Source organism: Eriocheir sinensis, unplaced genomic scaffold (genome assembly GCF_024679095.1).
Source record: "Eriocheir sinensis breed Jianghai 21 unplaced genomic scaffold, ASM2467909v1 Scaffold1019, whole genome shotgun sequence".
In the NCBI taxonomy this organism is placed as follows: Eukaryota; Metazoa; Arthropoda; class Malacostraca; order Decapoda; family Varunidae; genus Eriocheir; species Eriocheir sinensis.
Genome location: NW_026110318.1, coordinates 86,199 through 94,787, shown reverse-complemented (window position 1 = coordinate 94,787; position 8,589 = coordinate 86,199).

Here is an 8,589-nt window from a genome sequence, read left to right as displayed (position 1 = left end):
TGTAAAGAATGGCATTTTTATATTTTCAGACCTATGATATTTTAAGCTTACCTCTTTTCCTGGTAGAATCTGGCAATCGGTGCTGGATGTTTAATAAGAGATCCAGGGTGACTTGCTTGGAGAGCCGAAAGCGTTGAGTGAACTCCTCTTCCGAGTACATTTCAAAGGGATCCCTACGGCTCCTGAACAAACGGGTTCTCCTCCTGATGGCCAGGTCTTCCCATTGTCCCACGTGAGCCACTCTACGTAGCAGGTGTCTGTAGGCTGCCATTGCTGCTTTTCTGTAATAAAATTATATTTAATCTTTTGTGTCATCACCCTCATCAAGGATTATTTTCATTTGAAGTGGAACTTAAGCATCAAGGTCTGTCTGAATATAAGCTTGAGCTTAGATTGCCAATGTAATTATTCCCCATAATGGTGTGAAATATTAATATTGGCCATGCTGGGGTGGGCAGGCTCAGTAATGAAGGCTGCTTCCTTGACCTATTTCATAGCATTCACAATTCATACTTATTGAGGTTTACTGGCGTCAGGCTCACTGTAGTATTACCAAAGTTAAGGTAAAGTTGGGGGCACACGCTATAGCTGAGCTGCGCGTGGGTTCTCCGTTGCATGAACACGTGAGCCTGTGGTAGGAGGGAGCCCAACACCCCGGGACATAGGGCCAGTGTAACCTCCGGGTTACTACAGTTTACGTTCCCCAGGTACACATTTATCAACCAGCCCGAAAGGGGGTATGAACAGCTGGGTGAGCAGCACGCTGACTCGTCGGGTCATGATTCGGACACGGGGCCGCGTAGTAGTAGTCAGCCACGCTGACCACTAGACCACGGAGACCTCTTAGTATTACCAAGCACGAATAATAAGATTATACATCCTGTCAAGCTCCCTCACCCGGGTGTAATAATACATTTTGTTGGGGCTACGGCATGGCGATGAAAGGCGAGCCTCCTGTCAGCCTTCCAGCAAGTTGTAAACACGCCTTATCCCGCCTAACGTATCCTGCCACTTTAAAAACACTAAACAATCATTCACAGCCGGGAAAATACGCTTGGTCTTACATGTATATGGATGATGAATTGTAGTAATGGCGGCAGCCTTCCTCTCCCGCGTGACGCCAGGCCGGAGGGGGGAGCTTGTTGTCGTCACGACGCCTTATTCTTGTAAAACGCGGAACGGGTACTGTTATCAGAGAAACACTAGTGTTCTGCCTAATAGGATATTTTTTTCCCGAAAATTTATTTTATAATTTATTGTATTTTTTACATTCAGTCTAAATTCTGATAACAATTTAAATCACGATTTCGACGAAGACACGGGGGTACCCGTGTCCTCGACACTCGACCATGTTCCAGTATTTTGGCGGGCATTTCAAGTACTCTCAGTAACGACTTGACTTCATGGGAAGTAACTTGTCCTCGACCTTCCGTCTAGCAATACCACCCTTAATATACCGAGAAGGGATATATGGAATGTAGTAGAATATATATATAGACATTTTTTTAACTGAAAGGGTCAAATACTTGGAAAATGAATCCACGCTTATGTATCTACTACATTTATTATTTTTATTAGGTATACCATGTTTATTAAGTTAACCCGCTCATAAACGAGTGATTAAAGAGTAATTTTGATAAAGCTTTACCATCATACTCGACAGATATGTTTGTTTGATAACCTTAATTCTTGCCCGTCAGACATATAGCGTACTCTTTTGCCTTTCCTCCTCTGATTTGTAACATTCATTCATTCTTCATTTTATTTGCTTCATCTTATTTATTTATTCTTATTATTCTTATTTATTTACCTCTTATTTATTTATTTATTTGCATCCTATTTATTTATCTTCGTTTGATAACCTTTTTGCCCGTCCCTAATAGCCTACCCGTTTTCCTTTCATCCTCTGATTTGCAACTTATTCATTCATTTTTCCTTTTATTTGCTTCATCTTATTCATTTATTCTTATTATTCTTATTTATTTGCTTCTTATTTATTTACTAGTTTATTTATTTGTATCCAATTTGTTTATCTTCCTACTTATTCTTTTTTTGTTTCGTTTCATTTTACCAACACTGTGCGATTATTCCATTGGTACGTAGATTACAAAAGCATTTCTCTCCGTTCATTGCCTTTCTTTTTATTTATCAAACCACCAACAAATTATAATATCTTCCTATAGTGTCACATGATATCATAACCTAGAAATCGCACTAAAATCTATCACTCTAAACCCAACTTAACCTTATTTTTATTTTTCTTCCAGGTTCATTACACGCAAATTCAACCTCCTCTTGACAACCATGAACAGGGTCACCATCGCCCCAGGAAAGCCTCCACCAACATCCCTCTTTGGTAAGTACAACCTCTTCCTTGATACTCCCTTAGGTCATGTTATTCAGTTTCCAATAAAGCTCGATCGCCACGCCCTTCCAAACTCTCATGAAACTCCCTTAATGGTCTTTTTGCAATTGTTCTTCAGTCTTCTCCAAGCTCCCCACGCCTTTCCTATCTCTCATGGAACTTCCTGCGGTCTTATTGCTATTGTGTCCTTGTTTCCACTCGCACAAGCTCCTCATTTGTCCTTCTCCGTCTTGAAACTTTCTTGGGTCATTTAGAGAGAGAGAGAGAGAGAGAGAGAGAGAGAGAGAGAGAGAGAGAGAGAGAGAGAGAGAGAGAGCAAAACAACACACATTGACGTAGGAATATAACATGCGTAGGTGCTTAAGTTCTTGCGTTCGTCTCTGGTGTAAGGGAAGATAAGGCTTACCTGAATTGCCTGGGGATTTATTAGCTCAACACCTGGTCGTGGGGAAAGGCTCATGTGCCCTTTTCTTTATCTTATCTGTATTTATTAGTGTTCGACAGCCGCTCATTAAGGAAGGGTTTTATAAGGGATTGGGGTTGGAATGTCACCTACTTCTGTTTTGTTCGTTCCCTGTTTGTGACGTGTTCTGGGGATTGTTTTTTATGTTTTTTTTTTTTTTTTCGATATGATTTGTTTTGTTGCTGTTGGTTATTGTTGTTTCTGTTATTGTTACTGTTTTCTTTTCTTTTTCTTCGTCTTTTCTTTTTCTTGTTCTTGTTCTTGTTCTTCATTTTGTTATCCTTATATTATTATCATTATTATTATTATTATCATTGTTATTATTATTATTATTATTATTATTATTATTATTATTAGTAGTAGTAGTAGTAGTAGTAGTAGTAGATGAGGATAAGTAGGTTGGGTTGATAATATGACGAAGGAAGACGTAATAGAATTGAGAAAAAAAATTGATTAATAGAGGATGAATGGGAATGAGATAGAGGAGGAAGAGGAGGAGGAGGAGGAGGAGGATAATAATGAAGGGGTTGAAAATAAGGCAAATTATGCATGGAAAGTCTTTAGCAGATGTGAGTCGACAAGCATACAGATAGTAACTTAAGGAAGAAGACAATGAACGCAAGCTATATATCTCGTTATGCTGAATCGAAATGCTAAAAACTCCATAAAAATAGCTATCATTAAACACTAAATACTGAAAATAACCGTCCATAGCCATGATTCAACCCTTACAATAATAACGCAATATGGTTATCTATGATACTATACGATACCAATTCAGTGTAACATTTCATAAAGCATTAAAAACTGGTCTCATTGACAGTACCGTAAAAACATGTTACCATAAACCTCGGTAACCCAACCCTCATCTCTGCCTCCTCCCCCACCATGTGCAAGGAGGCAGATGAGGGGTGATAGTTAGGTAATGGGAGCGAACCTTTCATGAATTAATCTAGCAAATAAAATCATCCAAAAATATAAATATCTAGTCATCCCTACCGAAAAGAGAAACAGACATGACGATATTAACCCCTAAAAACGATTCCGTATGACTAATTTTGAACTTAATACCATGACCACTGACCTTAATTTGGCGATGATGCAGTAATCCGGGCGGAGTCGCTGAAGATTCTGGTGATGGCTCTCGCGGGACTGAACGAGGAGGCGAAGCAAAGGGGACTCAAGATATTCTGAGCCACTACCAAGGTGCAGGTGTTTGGAGGCTTGCTGGATGAAACGGTACAGTCTGTCCATGCGTGTGGTGACGAAATTGAGATCTTGGAAAATTTCTCATACCTTGGTGGCAGAATGCTGAACAACGGCGAGTGCTGTCAAGAGGTCTGACGGTGGATTGGCTTGACCTTTGACCGTTTTGAAATTTCTGACCACATTGACCGTCACGAGCAATTTGACCGTCACGAGCACTTTGACCGTCACTTGACCGCTTTCACCTTCCCTTGATCACTTTGACTTTTCCCTAACCACCTCGGGCACTGTAACATTTCCTGCATCCCTTTTGATCATTTTAACGCAGGTAATTGTCAGTACTCTTAAACACATCATTACACACTACGGCCATTGTGGTGTAATAAAAAGGGGGACGGGAAAGAGAGAGGGCAACGCGCAACTTCCGTACATTAAAATAAAAAAATCTTCACCACAAACATTTTTCTGGGGCCGCTGAATATCTAAGTAAGTTATCGACGGCGTTAATTGGCTACTTACCTGGGCTGCGGAGGTGAAGCCCGGCGGGAGGCGACGCTCAGGGAAGTTACTGGAAAGGTAAGGAAAGGAAAATTATTAGTGACAAATGACTGATTGGCTGACGAACTGACTGATTAGGATTTTTTTTTTTCTTTACATCCCCGCCTATAGCCCAAGCCCGTCATGGCGCAAGAAATTTTATAGTGGCGCCAGTTATGCTTGGCTCTTGCTGCTCCCCGGAGCTCATTCTTGATTCACTGGACGGTTCCTTTTAGAGTCCGGGTTGATGGGTGGTCTTCTGGACAGCATGTGGGTAGTCTTAGGCCACTCGGCGGTGACTGAAAAAGCCTTACTGAATGAATGAATGAATGAATGACTAACAGAATTACTAACTCTCTCTCTCGTCATGCATTCGCCATCCTTAATAAGTTGGGTAACACGGCAAGGAGGAGGAAGTGGCGGGACACACTTGCTGCCCTCTTTTCCTGCTGCCGTTGCCGTCCGGCTCTCAGCTCACTTTCGCTTTCCCTCGTTGTCTCTCACTTCTGCACTTATTTTATATTCAGACGTATTTCAATTATCATCACCACGATGAGAATTGACGTTGTTCTGGCACTGGTGTGGTGGGCCTTGGCCACCAATCTGCTTCTGAAGTACACCGGGCTCGGCCCTACAACCCCGCCAGCCGAAGGGCTGCGCGCCGGGCCTGTGGAGGGAGAACCCCCGGCGGGACAGCTCGGGGCCCACAAGGCCTGGGTGATTGCTGATCTGCTGGCCGAACAAGAGCGGAGTCAGCTGGCGTTGCAGGACCTAAAAAGACAAAACGCCCTCTTGTCCGTCCTTCTACTTCAGGCCATAGATGAAGCCAGCGTCCTGCACAGGGCGGTGCTGGCTCAAGAAACGGCTTGGAGAGAGAAAGAGCAGCAAAGATTAGCGCTGGAGGAAGAAAACAGCGGCCTGATCAATGACCTGCACTTATCGCGACGCGAAAATAGCGTCCTGCTCAGTGACTTATCTAACGCTGGAAAAATAATTCACAGGCTCCGAAAATTCGTGTCCTTATTCCAGGAAGAAAACCACGGCCTGCTTAGTGATCTGTCTAACGCTAGGAATGAAATTGACAGGCAGCAAAAAGTCGTGTCTTTCTCCCGGCAAGAAAATAACGACCTTATCAAAGCGCTGGCCATATCCAAGGCTGAAAATAACGATCTTGTCAGAGCGCTGGACATTTCCAAGGATGAAAGTATCGACCTTATCAAAGCGCTGGAAATCTCCAAGACTGAAAATAACGATCTTGTCAGAGCGCTGGACATTTCCAAGGATGAAAGTATCGACCTTATCAAAGCGCTGGAAATCTCCAAGGTTGAAAATAACGATCTTGTCAGAGCGTTGGACATTTCCAAGGATGAAAATAACGATCTTGTCAGAGCGCTGGACATTTCCAAGGATGAAAATAACGATCTTGTCAGAGCGTTGGACATTTCCAAGGATGAAAATAACGATCTTGTCAGAGCGCTGGACATTTCCAAGGATGAAAATAACGATCTTGTCAGAGCGCTGGCCATATCCAAGGCTGAAAATAACGATCTTGTCAGAGCGCTGGACATTTCCAAGGATGAAAATAACGACCTTATCAAAGCGCTGGCCATATCCAAGGATGAAAATAACGATCTTGTCAGAGCGCTGGACATTTCCAAGGATGAAAATAACGACATTGTCAAGGCGCTGGCCATATCCAAGGCTGAAAATAACGATCTTGTCAGAGCGCTGGACATTTCCAAGAATGAAAATAACGATATTGTCAAGGCGCTGGCCATATCCAAGGCTGAAAATAACGATCTTGTCAGAGCGCTGGACATTTCCAAGGATGAAAATATCGACATTGTCAAGGCGCTGGCCATATCCAAGGCTGAAAATAACGATCTTGTCAGAGCGCTGGACATTTCCAAGGATGAAAATAACGACATTGTAAAAGCGCTGGACATGTTCAAGGAAGAAAATAACGACTTAGTCAAAGCGCTGGCCATTTCCAGGGATAAAAATAACGACCTTGTAAAAGCGCTGGACATCTTCATGGAAGAAAATAACAACCTTTTCAAAGCGCTGGCCATGTCCAAGAAAGAAAATGACGACTTTGTTAAGGCGTTGGCCATCTCCATGGATGAAATTAACGACCTTGTCAAAACGCTGAACATCTTCATGGAAAAGAATGACGAACTTGTAAAAGCGCTGGCCATCTTCAAGGCTGAAGATGACGACCTTGTAAAAGCGCTGGCCATCTGCAAGGGTGATGATGACGACCTTGTAAAAGCGCTGGCCATCCCCAAGGCTGAAGATGACGACCTTGTAAAAGCGCTGGACATCTGCAAGGCTGAAGATGACGACCTTGTACAAGCGCTGGATATCTGCAAGGCTGAAGATGACGACCTTGCACAAGCGCTGGATATCTGCAAGGCTGAAGATGACGACCTTGCACAAGCGCTGGATATCTGCAAGGCTGAAGATGACGACCTTGTACAAGCGCTGGATATCTGCAAGGCTGAAGATGACGACCTTGTAAAAGCGCTGGATATCTGCAAGGCTGAAGATGACGACCTTGTACAAGCGCTGGATATCTGCAAGGCTGAAGATGACGACCTTGCACAAGCGCTGGATATCTGCAAGGCTGAAGATGACGACCTTGCACAAGCGCTGGATATCTGCAAGGCTGAAGATGACGAGCTTGTACAAGAGCTGGATATCTGCAAGGCTGATGATGACGACCTTGTAAAAGCGCTGGATATCTGCAAGGCTGATGATGACGACCTTGTAAAAGCGCTGGATATCTGCAAGGCTGAAGATGACGAACTTGTAAAAGCGCTGGATATCTGCAAGGCTGATGATGACGACCTTGTAAAAGCGCTGGATATCTGCAAGGCTGAAGATGACGACCTTGTAAAAGCGCTGGATATCTGCAAGGCTGAAGATGACGACCTTGTACAAGCGCTGGATATCTGCAAGGCTGAAGATGACGACCTTGCACAAGCGCTGGATATCTGCAAGGCTGAAGATGACGACCTTGTAAAAGCGCTGGATATCTGCAAGGCTGAAGATGACGACCTTGTACAAGCGCTGGATATCTGCAAGGCTGAAGATGACGACCTTGTACAAGCGCTGGATATCTGCAAGGCTGAAGATGACGACCTTGTAAGCGCTGGATATCTGCAAGGCTGAAGATGACGACCTTGTAAAGCGCTGGATATCTTCAAGGATGATGATGACGACATTTTACTAGCGCTGGATATCTGCAAGGCTGATGATGACGACCTTGTAAAAGCGCTGGATATCTGCAAGGCTGAAGATGACGAACTTGTAAAAGCGCTGGATATCTGCAAGGCTGATGATGACGACCTTGTAAAAGCGCTGGATATCTGCAAGGCTGATGATGACGACCTTGTACAAGCGCTGGATATCTGCAAGGCTGAAGATGACGAACTTGCACAAGCGCATGATATCTGCAAGGCTAAAGATAACGAGCTTGTAAAAGCGCTGGCCATCCCCAAGGCTGAAGATGACGAGTTTGTAAAAGCGTTGGCCATTTCCATGGATGAAATTAACGACCTTGTCAAAGCGGTGGCCCTCTCCAAGGAAGAAAATGACAACTTTGTCAAAGCGCTGGCCTTCTCCAGTGAAGAAAATGACGACCTTATCAAAGTGCTGGACATCTTCAGGGAAGAAAATGACGACCTTGTGAAAGCGCTGGACATCTTCATGGAAGAAAATAACGACCTTGTTAAAGAGATGGTCATCCCCAACGTTGAAAATGGAGGACATGCCGCCCATGAATCTGAGGAAGTCGGTCCTGCAGATGACGAGCCCAATCTTCAAACGTCACTCGTTCCCGTCGAGGAGGCCAAGGATACAGATGACTTGGATTACAGTATTGAGCACGTTCCAGTCGACGGAATCTGTGACACTGACGAGGGCTATCTACAATAATGACCACGATATGCTCTACTGAGCTCGTTCCTGTTGAGGAATCCACCCTCCCCTCCCATCCTTCCCCTCCCCATCATTC